Source organism: Rosa chinensis, chromosome 6, assembly GCF_002994745.2.
Source record: "Rosa chinensis cultivar Old Blush chromosome 6, RchiOBHm-V2, whole genome shotgun sequence".
Lineage (NCBI taxonomy): Eukaryota > Viridiplantae > Streptophyta > Magnoliopsida > Rosales > Rosaceae > Rosa > Rosa chinensis.
Window position 1 is genome coordinate 25,281,040 of NC_037093.1, and position 14,775 is coordinate 25,295,814.

The 14,775-nt window shown below is 38.4% G+C and overlaps 1 pseudogene; it reads left to right on the forward strand.

The window, feature by feature from the left end:
• Positions 1-7,879: 7,879 nt before the first annotated feature.
• Positions 7,880-14,415, forward strand: LOC112171113 (annotated as a pseudogene).
• The last annotated feature ends 360 nt before the right edge of the window (positions 14,416-14,775 follow it).

The following is a 14,775-nucleotide window of genomic DNA, read 5'->3' on the forward strand; positions in this document are numbered from 1 at the left end:
CTTACTTTGCAGTTCCTCAAGTCAATTTTGGATATGCAATATTCTCTAACCAAAACACCAACATACCACTTTCTCTTAAAATCATACTCATCCATTGGAGTGTACTATTCCCATCAAGCAAATATATGAAACGACAGAATCTTAGGAAGTTGAAGAAATGAGCTGCTCTTGACCTCTAAAGATGCATATGCCTACAAAATACAACAATGGGGGGTAGGGGGTGGGAAGGGGGCTATCAATCGAGAGGTTTTTTTTTTTTTTTTCCAGCTTAGTTGTATCAAGAGTAAAATTATATTATGAAATGTTCAAAACTTCATCAAGGTCTAACTACCGATTTTGGAGGTATATGAATAGAATACTCTAAAAAAAGTTTTTGTTGATATTATTGGATGATGGGTATTATGGGAAAATTAGGGAGGTGTAAATAGCATATTGGTTATTTGTAAAAGTAAGTTAGAGGTCTATTAAGTGGGGAGGTCTAAATATCAATTTTGGAGGTATGAATAGAAGCTCCCTTTAAATATTTGTCTTGGTTACATCAAAGAAAAATTTACCAAGTTAATAAAGAAATGATCCACCCGGAGTTCTCATCTTTTAGAAATTATTCATACAGATATTTGTGGTCTTTTTTCTGTCAAAACAATTTGTGGAAATCGATATTTTATTACTGTTATTAATGATTTTTCAAGATTTTGTTACCTTTATTTAATTTTGGAAAAATCGTAAGCCCTTGATGTGTTTTTTTTTAATCAAACTCAAATAGGGTGTATATCATTCATCTGAAGCCAGAATAGGCCATTACATATCCTCCCTCTACCGAAATAGAGTAGATAAAAAGTTTGTGGTAGTACTACAACGATACATAGATTAAGTCTACTCATTGAACACTCCACGCTCACTGAAAAAAAAGTGAGCCTATAAACTATGTTGACACTACAACATAGTAAATAAGCACAATAACATACAAACGAGCATAGCTCCCTAAAAACAGTAGGGAATTATTAGAAAGTAAAAAAAACTACTAACTAATTAGAAGCCCAAGGGCCCAAAGGAAAACAGCTAGCCTAAGTCCACGCAGCAACCCTGCCCAAATTTAGTTCCTTTAACCCTGTATAGCAACACCGCTATGAGCAAAGAATCCCGCCACCGTTACGACTTGTCATCGAACTCGTCGCAAAATCCTCCGCCACGACACACTGCAGAGCTTCGTCACTCATATCAAGGAAACCCCACCACCATCAAGAAGAAAATGGAAAAACCTGCATTTAAGCTGTCGTCGGACTACTCGATGATGCAAAACGCAGCTGTTGTCGCCTAGACCAAACTGGTTCACACACTGTCGCCGTCTTGACCATGGTGCTCATGAGCGCTATAGCTACCGAGATGAGTTGCCCTGAAACAAAACCTCCACCATTGCTAAAACCTTAAGCAAAGTCATTCCAGAAGCCCAGGACCTTAGGAAATCATCACCCGTTCGGCAGCATCCAGAGTGCCACTGGACGAGAGAAGATCGTCAAAATTTAGGCCAAGAGTGCTGCACATTTTCCAGCACCTATTAAATGATCTCAATTCTAAATGTCTTGTTCCATCCAGACAAGTATATTGAAACTAGATTCGAAAACCACTAATGCATTTTTCGTCGAATATCCTCAGCATAGCAAAGGGTTAAGATTCTATTATCCTACGCATTCTACTTGAATTGTAGAATCTATGAGAGCTATTTTTGTTGAAGATCCTCATCTTGAACCAAGAAATCCAGAATTTTTTTTTTTTTTTGAGTATGAGGAAGAAGAAATACAAACAAGTGATGACAACACACAAAATATTATTACCATACCCTTAGCTACCACACCAACTCAAAAGGAACCCCAAGCCATGCACGTTGATGATAGAGCCCATAAGTTGTCCCTAATGGACTCCAAGATTTGCATGTTGATCCGCAGGTGGCAGCCACACCACTTGTTCACGGTCTTCCTTCGCCACATCAACCGCCTATTGCTAGACTGTCATGCCCCGAATTTTGAATAAAAAATTCAAATCCGAAATGCGAAAACTCAACAAGCACAAGAAAACTCTTAGAAAATTTTTCATTTAAATTAAGTAACTAAACAAACTGAGCTCACAATGTCAGTATTGACTCGTTCTTTAAAGTCACATATTATATTATCGAGAGTTTACAAATTTAACTGAATAACAACTCAATAAGTAAACGCACCCACCAAACTCACTACACAGCAGAAGACTAAAACCAATACACTTCTATGTCCACGCTACAAAAGGTACACCTCAGCTTCGATGACGATTAATCAATATTCTGGCAACCCCAGACCATTGCACAGGTCATTTTGGGACCACCTCTTCATGACGACAACACCTCATCCTTTTGCTTGGCCCGATTCACTCTGAAAAAGGAAGTATGAAACCTTGAAGCGATTGCAGAACTGATTCTGGCCACCTCGGGCAACAAGACCAACCGCATTTTGAAGCTCCTTATATGTACAACAAATAGGGGTGGGTTCGGTTGGTACCGGAGCTGCAAGCCCAAAACCACCCACCGTACCGAACTAGTTTGGTACACGAAATCTCCTCCCATTACCGGCCACAGAAGTCAGTATACCAACATCTCGGTATACCGAGAGACTCGGTTGGTATCGGTTGGTTGGGCCTCCAACCGAGTTTATAAACAAGTGAACAAATCAATCACCTTACGAGCACAAACTATGAACATAAAGATCAAAGCAAACACCTTTCTGCACTCACCTTACGAACACACCACAAATTCTTGATGCAAACAATGTTCCCCATCACAAAAAGCTTGAATTAATGAACACCCAAATCACGAACAAAACACACCTAGAAACTAAAACTAACCCAAGAACACACCTATACAAATTACAAACCAGGTTCCAAAGCTCTGTTCTTGAGCCCATTTTGGATCTAAAAATGAGTTCTTTGGCAAACCGCCTACACAAAAACAAGAATCATATAAAGAAAAAGTAAAGATTACACAGAAATGAAGGCGCGTGAGGGAAAGAAGGCACTGTGCACTGAGGAACTGAGGGAGAGGAATTGAGGGAGTGCCAAACTAAGGGAAGAGGAAGAAGATGACGAAGAAAGAGAAAAAAAATGAAGAAAAAGAGAGAGAGAGAGAGTAAAGATGACGACGGGGAGAAGGTTGATCTTTAGCTTTTGGAGGAGGAGCAAAGATGGGGTTGACTGGTTGAGGAAGAAGAAGAAGAAGAAGAATTGAAGAACTGAAGAAGAGAGAAGGAGAGGAATCTGGAATCGTGTGAGGTAGAGGAAATTTTATATTGCCAGTAGTGGAGTACCCATAGTCCCACACTATTAATAAAAACTAAAATAAATAATATTTATAAATTATATGGTACGGTACGGTATACCGTAAATGTATGAAATTACATACCATTACCGTACCGTCTTCATGTAGTCGGTTCGGTACAACCGTACCGAGTTTTCTATTACCGAGTTTTCGGCTACCAATTTAGTTGGCTCGGCTCGGATGCGGTTGGTACGGTTTGATTCGGGAGAATTTGCCAGCCCTAACAACAAATCCACCAAGCGGCTTGGATATATTTGAAACGAGGAAGGAGAATTGAAGCTTGGAAGATTTCGGCCCTTTTTCCGAGTTGAGGTAATTTCCGACTTCTAGACTTAAAATTGGACTTTGTTGTAGTTGAAAATGTTGTTGGGCTTGTTTTAAGGATTCTTTTTGGCTCCCAACCTTTTGCCTTGGCTGGTTAACTAGAGCTCGATGATCTGAAGGTGTTGTTATATTTTGGTGGAAATTGGTGGATGTTGGGTATTGATCGGAGAATTCCGAATTTCGGATTTTCGAATGTCAATGATTGAAAATCCGTCCATTAGATTTCCTTCGTTTATGCTCTAAAACGTTAGAATTGTGGAAACGACGATAATGGTGAAGTTTGGGTTAATTCCAAGGAGAACTCGAGCTTTATGTTTTGGACGGTATGAGTTAGGGTTTTTCGGTTTTATTTAACGTAAAATTACTTTTGACATTCCGATTGGTTATTCATGAGTAATGCTATATACAGGACGACGTACCGAGTTATTGCTCGACTAGGGATCCCTGCGCCTAACTACTTAATGTCGTATACTGTGAGTGAACTTTTGTTTGAAATTAAAGCCATGTAACTATTTTTCCAAATGAATGCTTTTATTTATCTTACTAGCATATTAGAATTTATTTTGGAAATGGTTTATTGATTTGGTTTTCCATCATGATTTTCATATATGGATTTAGTATATGTTTTGAAAGGATATTGAGCATGTTGGATTGGATTTTAGAAAATGAATTACCTTGGTAAATTTCCTATGTATGGAATTGAAATTACAATTTAGTCATGACTTATGGTGTTCGATTTATATTTGGGATTGAGTTTAGTATGACTTGCATTTTATGAATTGTTTTCAAAGGAGCATTCTGGAATTAAGTACAATTTATGATTTATAATGAATTTCGATGAAGTGTTTTCCGATATGATTTTCGGATTTAAAATATATTATATTAGTCGTTACATATGACATTTCTAAAAGATTTTCCAAAAATGAGATTTTTGATTGAATTTTTGATTTTCTTTTATATCTCGCAATTTTAGTTTGATTATGATTTACTTTACGAGCTTGTTAATCTCATTGTTTGAGTATGTTATTGATCATGATGTTTTCTTTGAGTTTCCAAGTGCGGTTGAGAAACGTAAATTGTGTTTCTTTTTCTCCCTTTTTGAGATTTTTGGGGAAGTGTTTTGTGTTGGTTTTCAAATTTATTTTCCTTCGCCATACTTGGGGGTTGTCATACTTTACTACTAGCTAGCTTGTTGCTTCTTCTCATAATATCTTGTGGGTTGCAGTCGAGCCTTTAGCTTGGGAGGCTCTCTTTATTGTATGGTGTCTTTTCCATCCCCATGTTTTTACATTTATACTTAACCAGCAGGGCTGGTTCGTTTTTAAGAAAATTTTATTTTAAACGTTGCATGCATCGATCATTTTAAAGGAATGAAGTGGGAAAGTATTAAAGTTTTCTTTTGATTTCAGTTATGCGAATATTTATTTTTGTCTACTCACGCTAACATGTCTTTCGAATACTTTCCCCTGGGCCCTTCGGTTTCAAATACCTAGTTTGCATATTAGACTAGTTGAGATTGGGCATACTAGGAGTCGAGGCATAGTTGTCACTGCTTCCGCATAATATGATTTATCTATCCTACCCTTATATCTTGCATATCCTATGGAACTATTAGATTCATTTGATTATCATCTATTTGTTTATTTGTAAATTTGAAAAGTTCTAGTGCTATATATTCATATTATCTGGTTGTGCAGTTGGTTGTGAATTGTGGGAGTATGTAGGCTCTAGGAGTTGAGGATAGTTTGGAGTATTGAGAAGTGTTTAAATGTCCTTACAAGTTTTGGGTAATTAATATTTGGATAATACTTGGCTGACCATATATGGCCGTCAGCCATTCCTAACCAACCTCTCTCATTGTGCAACACGTGTACTTTTTTTTTAGCTTAAGCATCTGATAAAGTTGATAAAGGTACTCTTCTTCTCCCTATCTATTCCACTTCTACGATGTAGTTCCACAGTCTAATTAAACCACCAATTGTAGAACCCATCAATTGAAGCAACGCGATTGAAGAACTCATTAATTGAAGCAAAGCAAACCAACAAAAGCTCTGGGCTTCATCTCTCTCAAGCAACAGTGAAACCGCCTTCGTCGGCGAGGCTGCAGAAAGATGGGTATCCGCCTTCACGGGCAGTGGGTCATCGGGGAGGTCCACATATATTGAAGGATCAATGTAAAAGAGTCATGGCTTCTAAGGTATTGAAGAATTGGAACTGGTTAACGGGGAAGAAAGGAACATAATCAGATGTCTAGAGGAAAAAAAAAATGTGTTGAACGGCTGAAAAGACACGATAGGATTGGTTAGGAATATGGTCAGCCAAGTATTATCCTTAATTTTTAGGAGTGGCTCAGTCGAATTTTCTGTAGAGTTTCTTCTAAAATGGGTCATGCAAGGCCACTTCAGATTTCAGGGTGAAATCCGGGATGGGTCCTGTCAGATATTATTTGTCTTTAAAAAAAAAAAAACTATTAACCAACCAGAGAAATTAGTCCTTTTTCCTAGCATTTTGCTACAGCTAATGTTTGAAGCCTTTAACTTTTTGATTCATATCTCCAAAATTAGAATAAATCTGCCTTTGAATTTTATCCCTGATTACTTTATCTACCACTCTTTTGAATCTTAATCCTTCGATCACAAAAAAATAAATAAATTAAAATTCAATTGTTGAACACATGTGAGGGATTAATTGATTACCTGAACACGACTATGGCCCAGTTTGAGATATGTTAACTTAAATTATAATCAGTTATAGCTTTTAGCTTATGAAAATTTTCTTTTACTAACTTCTATGAGCTACAACTTAATGATGTAACTTTTGAAAGAAACTATTTTTTAAATTTTACCAAACATCAGTATTTAACTTAAAAGTTAAACAATTTTTTACACATTACAAAAGTTTCTGCCTACCTGTTACTCCCAACTCGAGAGCCTCTCTCTCTAAAAACTAGAGAGAGAAACCAGATCTCAGATTCAAACCCACCCCCTCCCCCACTCTCTCACCCAAATCTTGATCCTTCCGGATCTAGATTGATGGTGAAGAGTTGGGGGAGGTCATACCAACTTTGATTTGTATCTAATTTCTCTCCATCCCTACTGATCTTCTCTTTCATCAAGCTGTTCCAACTTCTTTCTCACCCTTGTGGTGATTTTGTTACCCTCTGTGGTGTAGTTCTGGCTATGTCCAGCATGGGAGGACTTTGTTCCTCGTTTTTTCTCTTCTTTTCCTCTCATTGTCAACCAATTCCATACGTTTCCAGGTCAAAATTTAATCAATCCCACAACACAGCTCCTATCTCTACCTAGAACCACCAAGAAGGTCCTTATGGCTGCGACCACAAAGTGCATGTCACTTACCTAGGCGAGTATGGGTGCTTACGCATGGGTTTTTCACCCCCATTCTCCATTGTTACTGTTACTGTTCTTGTTCTGGTTCTATGTCCTGGATCTTTGATCCTTGTCGGCAGCCATGGTTACTACTTGGTCTCGTTGGTGGAGAAAAAGATGCTTTTGAGAGGGATCTCATTCCTTTGGTTATTGGTTCTCCTTTGATCTGTATTTTGGAATTGGTTTGGCATCGGTTGATCACGACAGAATTTCTGGGTGTTCTATGTCCGGCGGCACCTTAGCTACTGTGTGTGGCTCGCGGCACAAACTGGGCGGCAGCAACTAGGGTTTTTGTAGTGGGCTGGGCTTCTCATCGGGCCTATGTTTTAGCTTTTATTGTTTTAAGGATTAATTTTCTGATACTGGCTCTATTGGAGTCCAGGAGAAAATTAATTTTCCTTTTTAGTTTTTATCTGTATGGGCCTGTCCATCAGACTGGTTAGGTGTTTTTCTTTTTTAATGCCCATTGGGCTAGTTTGGGGCAGCTTAATTGATCCCCTCTTCCAAAAAAAAAAAAAAAAACTTTTTACACATTGTAAGATACGCCAAATTAGGCCTATGTAGTTAGAACTACAATCAAGCTGAGAAAGAGAGACGCCAAATTACAATAGAGAGAGAGAGAGAGAGAGAGAATTACGTGAATATGACTATGGCCAAGTTTGGGATATGTACGTTAACTTAAATTATAAGCAGTCATAGTTTTTAGTTGATGAAAGTTACTTTTTATCAACTTCTATGTGCAGTAACTTAATGATATAACTTTTGAAAGAAGTTGTTTTAATAAATTTTACCAAACATCATTCGCTACTGGACTTAAAAATTAAGCGGGATGGATGGATGGATAGAAGAGACTCTCAATAGAAGGATAGAGCCCGAGAGCTTTGAGTTTGGCATTAGCCCAAGGTCAGGAAGAAGCGATTAATACCAAGAACCCCTAAAGTTGATGGGTTGAAGCCTTGGAAGCTTTCCACGCAAGCTAGTCCTAAGAAGCCTAGAAAGAAGCGCACTGCCAAGTTATATGATACGGTTGAATCCCCTCCTCAGGTGGAAGGCATGAAGGTTGTTGCTATTGGTAGTCCTTGGGACAACCCCTCTGTTTGGGGCTCCTTTAGGTGTCTTGAATAAATTGGGGAAAGTTTTTGACACTGTTCGGAGCCTTCTTCGGTAGTGTCGGGTTACTTTTGCGTTTAAACCATCCTACATAGCGCCATGGGCGACGACACTCCTGCCGCGCTTGGAACTGGCCCAGAGGTCTCCAACGGCGTCGCGGCGGCGGCTGAGAGGACGCCGGAGGAGCTCGTAGCCAAGTCCATCGCTCCGGTGAAGAAACAGTTCCTTCGCGCTCCTCCCGTCAGACCTTGCTCTAAGGATCAAAACGACGCCGTCTGTGAGGGCAACGCGAAGCCTGCACAGTCGAACGTAGTGAAGGAGAAGAAGTCCAAGCGGCAGCTTAAGCGTGAACGCCGCGAGGTTATGCTTTGATAATACAATAGGGAATATGACTATTTGCTTGCTTTTTATTTGTGATTAATCAAAGAAGTAGTGATATTTGCTTGCTAAACCTTGGCTATTGGATTTATATGCGATTGAATTCTTGGTTAAACAAAGAAGTAAGATGAAATTTGAGTCATTGATGAGCTTAGAGTAGTGTAGGAGAAACGCTTAGAACTGGTAGCAAATCGTCATATATGTTTTGTTTGCCAACCTATGTTTTTTCTTTTTTGGTGTGTTTAACAACATTTAAGGCTTAACCCTAAAGCAATGGAAAGGATTAAAGTTTGTCAAGTTTCTTCTTGCAGGTACAGAAATCGCCCCTCGGTATCTGTCCAGAGGTAGCAAAGAAAGGAGATGTTAGTCGGTGTCCGTATAATTATAAGTGCAGCTACAGCCACGACATAGAAGCCTATGAGGCTCAGGTAGTTTTGAATGCTTGTCTAGTATTTGACTCGTTTGATGTGTTGTAAAATGTTGTGCCATTTGACCATTATGAGACTATTATTTTGTTTTTGAATGCAGAAATCTGAGGATATAGAGGGAGAATGTCCTTTTATGAGCCATGTCCTTATGGTTTGTCATGTAGGTTCTTGGGTACGCATAAAAATGGTGTTGCAGATGGAGATGTCAATGCTTGTAGAAGAAGCTCTGAGATGAATGGATTAAGCAAAAATGTTCAAAAGCTTGTGTGGAAAAATAAAATGAAGTTCACCAAGGCCGATGCCAAACTCAAGGCTCTTGGTCTCATGGTATTAATCCAACATCGCTCTCTCTCTCCCATTGTGTGAATACATGTTTATGTAAGGTTGTACGAATAGGAACTTTGTTCTTTGGTCCCCTTGCTGCTATGTTTGCATTGTTTCTAAGATAATAATCCTAATCTGATTAATCGTTATGTTTTGTTATCATGATACTTTATCTAGGTTGCTTGTCAGAAGAACATGTAATACATTAATACCCCAGCCGGAGAATATGAGAGAGTATTTGATATGTAATGAGATTTTGGGCTATCACTGTGCTTGCAAAAGCTAGGGACTGAATAATTAAACAGGAATAAAAAATCAAAAAAAATATTGAAAACTGCAGTTTTTCAAAGTAACCTTCCTATTAACCATCAGTCACTTCTTAGAATTCCCATTGTGTGACTAGAAGAATGGAGAGACTGATGAAAAAGTTTTGTGGAAAGGGCTATTGTCAGGGGAAAAGGATCACTTTGTAAAATGAGAAGTGGTGGCACTGATAAAGGAAAAGGTGGCTTAGAAGTGGGGGGTTTTGGTGAGGAAAAATGAAGCTTGGCTTGCAAAATGGTTATGGAGGTTTCAAATTTATGGCATGCTGTCATTAGGAGTAAGTTCATGTCCATAAAAAGACATTGCTTGAGGTCTTGTTTGTTTCTTTTCTCTATGTTACCTCAAGGTGGGAAATGTGGAGAGTCAGGTTTTAGGAAGACTGCTGGGTGAGAAAACATCTATTTTCTCTCTTTATTGTATCCCCTATCATTTATGGTAGTACCTTAAATACTTCATTGCTAGATTGTCTGGGAATCTCTGAGTTTGGATTTTTGTTCCAAGGACATTCAATAATGGGGAGGGTACTTTCATGTTTTGTATTATGTTTAGAAATATGGTGATCAAGTCTTCTAGGAGAATGTGGAAGTTTGAATCATCCCGAGCTTTCTCTTGAGAATCTACCTTAGGCACCTAATGGAAAACCCTCTCTTCTGCTAATTCCCTCTCATGTCTTAGAGAAGATCTCCTAAGGTAAGAGTGTTAGCTTGGACAGTTGCAACTGGGAGGTGAATATTCGTAATAGGTTCAGAGGAGATGACATGTCTTTCATGTCTCCAATTGGCATTAGTTTGAAAATATTGTGGAAGTATGGAATCTATAGGTTCATTGCCCAGTGACCTAGTCAAAGGTTTTTACAGAGGCTAGTTTGAGACTTTGAGCTGGGTCAGCCAGCAATGCTTTTCTGTGTATGGGGTTTAAATTCTTTGGTTGGAAGAAGATAGGTCCAAATTCAAAAGCTCTTTCTCTACTGTACTTTTAGATTCGATAACTACTATGTGAGTTCTTCCTTTTGTTGTTTTGTTCCTGTAGGGTGGTGTGGTTTTAGTTGTTTGTTGTTCGATTTGATATAATTCAGAGGACTCCTTGTCCCGTGTCTAAAAATGGAAGGACACATGAAACACAATGCTGAAATCCTTTATGACACATGAAACTTCTACACTTAAATCTGTGGGACATTTGGAAGTGTTTGTTATGTTCTAATTATCCACTAATTTGTTTGAAGTGTGGCAATGTCTATGGTAGAGAACTTAGAATATTTGATAATTGCGCCCAACGTAATGAAATGTATTTCCCTTTCCTCTTACGATAGTAATGCGGACATCAAATTTTTGTTTGATTTTAGTGCATCATTCTGTGAACTATTCTTATATATAAATAAATTCTACAACCTATCTTTGCAGGGGCATGCCAATTCAAAAATAATTGCCATGTCAAAGGAGAATGGGTTGGTGGTTTCAAAGAATTGTGATGTTACTGATGGAAATGGCTGTAGTTAATTTCCCAGTAACACTAACACGGATGATAAAGTGGAGTTGACTGCTGAAATAAAAGAAGAGGGACGGGTTGATGAAATGTTTCCATCTGATGAAATGGAGTTGTCTGCTGAAGTAAAAGAAGAGGGAGCTGCTAATGAAACATTTCCATCTGACGATTCTAGGCCTTCAAAGAAGTCAAGATCTGTAATTGAAGAGGAGTTTGGTTCTGGTGAAGCAGATTATGGAGGTTTTGGCTCTTTTTGTTCTTTGCATTTTTCTAACATCCTAATAGTTGGAGGCATTCAATGTAAGTGTTGATTATTTTGCAACAGGTGTGAGAGCTGCAGGAAAAGTTGTTGGGCAAACCTGCATGGAACCTGAACCAGAAGCTGCAGCTAACACTGAATTCTCAGAGAATGATAAAAGTTTAAAGACACACCCACGTGAAAAGAAGCTTATTGACTTCAGAGAAAAGTTGTACCTTGCACCTTTGACCGCAGTCGGAAATCTTCCATTTCGAAGGTTTGCAAAGGTTTAGGGGCAGATATAACATGTGGTGAAATGGCAATGTGTAGAAATCTTTTGCAGGTTTGTATTATGCATTTTCCTGCTGAGCAGTCTTTATCTTTCTATGAATATACATGACATTTCACCTTTGAGATGCAACTCGATGCTCATTAGGTTCACTGTGTGGTCAATGTGATCAAAAACCTCTGATGATCCATGATGAGTACAGTTATTAATGGTGTGTGTGTGTATTGAAACGTGAAAACACAAGTTTGAAGGACTTGATATGCCATTCCAAAAAATGAATTAAAATCTCTATCTAGGGTTTGGAGCATATTATACTTGATAATGTGGCTATTGAAGCTGTTACGTCATGAAATAAATATCAGCATCCTTTGATGTACAATTCTTAAGTGCAAGGGGAAGCATGCTTTTTAATTTTTTTTTTTTTTTGATCTTCTAGGAAAAGAAATGGCCACATATCATTTGTGTGGTTATGCTATGTAAGGCATGACAATTGGCATGAAAGCATTCATTATTCACATGGTAGAGAGTGTCAGAATCAGCCCTGTTTCTCTTTATCTCCGGACAGATGAAGGTGTTTTAATTCACATTAGTAGAGCTGAGGGCTAGGCTTTTGCCCTAGTTTCATATTTGCATTGTAAATACATATTAGTTTCGCATGCATAAATTTGTATAATATATGTTACATATTCTAATTGGAACTGTCATAGGGTCAAGCTTCGGAATGGGCCCTGCTGAGGAGACATTCATCTGAGGATTTGTTTGGCGTTCAGATATGTGGGGCATATCCAGACACCGTAGCACGCACTGTTGAACTTATAGAACAGGAATGTACCGTAGACTTCATTGATATAAATATGGGGTGCCCAATAGATATTGTTGTGAACAAGGGTGCTGGCTCAGCTGTTCTAACAAAACCAATGCGAATGAAAGGCATTGTGCAAGCAGCTTCTGGTACAGTTGACATTCCTATAACTATCAAGGTAACTTTTAATCTTTTATGGCAGTTATATACAACTGTGAACAAAACAATCTGAATCAATATTTTTTTTTCCAATATACCATGTTTATATGATTGCATGTTATTTTTGTTTAATTATTTGGTTCCAAAATGATTCTAATGCACTAACTGCTTCCTGTGAAATTTCTAGTTTCATTGTTCTTTTCTTCTTGATATCTTAAGTAAATTCCTAGTCTTTAGGTTGTTCAAGAAATGTTAACTGCTGCTATTTTGCTACAGGTCCGCACAGCCTATTTTGAGGGGAAAAATCGCATTGACTCACTTATTGCTGACATGGGTAACTGGGGAGCCAGTGCAGTAACAATACATGGTCGATCACGACAGCAACGCTACAGCAAGCTTGCAGATTGGGAATATGTGTACCAGTGTGCTAAAAAAGCCCCTGATTCTTTGCAAGTTCTTGGAAATGGAGATGTATTTTCGTATGTAGATTGGAACAAGCACAAGGCTGAGTGCCCTGAACTGTTCATTCATAATTGGTCGAGGAGCACTAATTAAGGTATGAATTTTGTTAACCCTCCAACCCAACACCCACACTTTGGTTATTGTTCTTATATTAACATTTTTATTAGATGTCTAGAATTTATATCTTGTGTCTGTGTATGTAGACAGTCAATGGTTTTGAGTTTTCTGACTTGAGTTTGGAACCTAGAACCTTAGTGTACTAAACCCTCGTGTTTTCAGCCTGGGGTTTTTACAGAAATAAAGGAGCAGAGGCACTGGGACATCACTTCTGGGGAGCGATTTAATATTTTGAAGGATTATGTACGTTGTGGCCTTGAACATTGGGGCTCTGACACAAAAGGTTTGTATTATTAATATATTTTGCATACCAGCTATGACTTAATAGTTTTATTAAAATGTTCTTATATGGTATTCTACTTGGCAGCTGTGCCGTCAAAGTATGTTTAACTACTTTTACAAAAATATACTCTTTTATACAGTAATTCAGCAAAACTGTCACCCAACTTAATGTTTTGGGACATCAGTGCTTATCAAAATTTCTGATTTTATGGGCTTTTATCCTGTCTTATGTCCCAGGTGTCGAGACAACTAGCCGTTTTCTGTTAGAATGGCTTAGCTACACTTGTCGATATGTACCTGTTGGTCTTCTAGATGTCATCCCACAATGACTGAGCTGGCGCCCACCATCTTATTTTGTACGTGATGACCTTGAGACACTAATGGCTTCTGATTCTGCCGCTGACTGGGTACTGGTTTACTCTCTGTTGTCAAATCCGTTGAACCGACCTGCTTGGCCATGTAGTTTGATACATGTTTTTTCTTTCCTTATGCAGGTTAGGCTCTCTGAGATGTTGCTTGGGAAGGTTCCAGATGGTTTCACATTTGCACAAAGCATAAATCCAATGCTTACGACCGAGCAGAAAACAGCTAATATTTGCATGGTTGGTTTATCAACGTTTTTGTGGATTAAGCGGATAAGTTTTGTCTACTTTGCCTTGTGCCTCATTCAACTTTGGGTACTTTTGGTGGAAGCGGGTGATGGCTTATATGGTAAAAACATTTCTCAACAGTAATTCTCAAGTCTGCTGGTATTGGAAAAGTGCCCTGCCGCAGTTGAGTTAAATTTAGAGATGGCATCATGGCAATTTATCCACCGTCCCCCTTCAATTTTGATGCTTTTACGATTGTTATGACATTATTCTTATTAAATATCAGAGTCATCAGACATTTTGTTGTTATAAACAAGTGGTACAATTATTATTCAATAGATTAAATAAACTGGGACTACTGCAACATCAATTTCTTTAGATATTTTCTATTTCATCTATCTGTTCAGATTTTATGTTTCTAGTCTTGTGTTGGGAAGGTTTGTAGACACGTATGGGGATTCTCTCCGGTGGACTTGCAATTGCGTGGTGAATTTTGTGCCTGGGCAGCCACTTGAGAAAATGCACTTTCCGTTATTTTGGTTTTTGGTGGCAACGAACTTGTGGTGTTGGCTTATTTTGACGTCCTTTTAGTTATACTTTCGGAATTTGGATGCCGCTGTACCGGTGAGTGCAATCAGTGCATTGCATTTCGAATCTGCCGAGCATCACTCATAATTTAATTCCTGTCCACTACCATTGGACTAACAACATGAGAGGCTCTCCATTTTAGCGTGAATTAA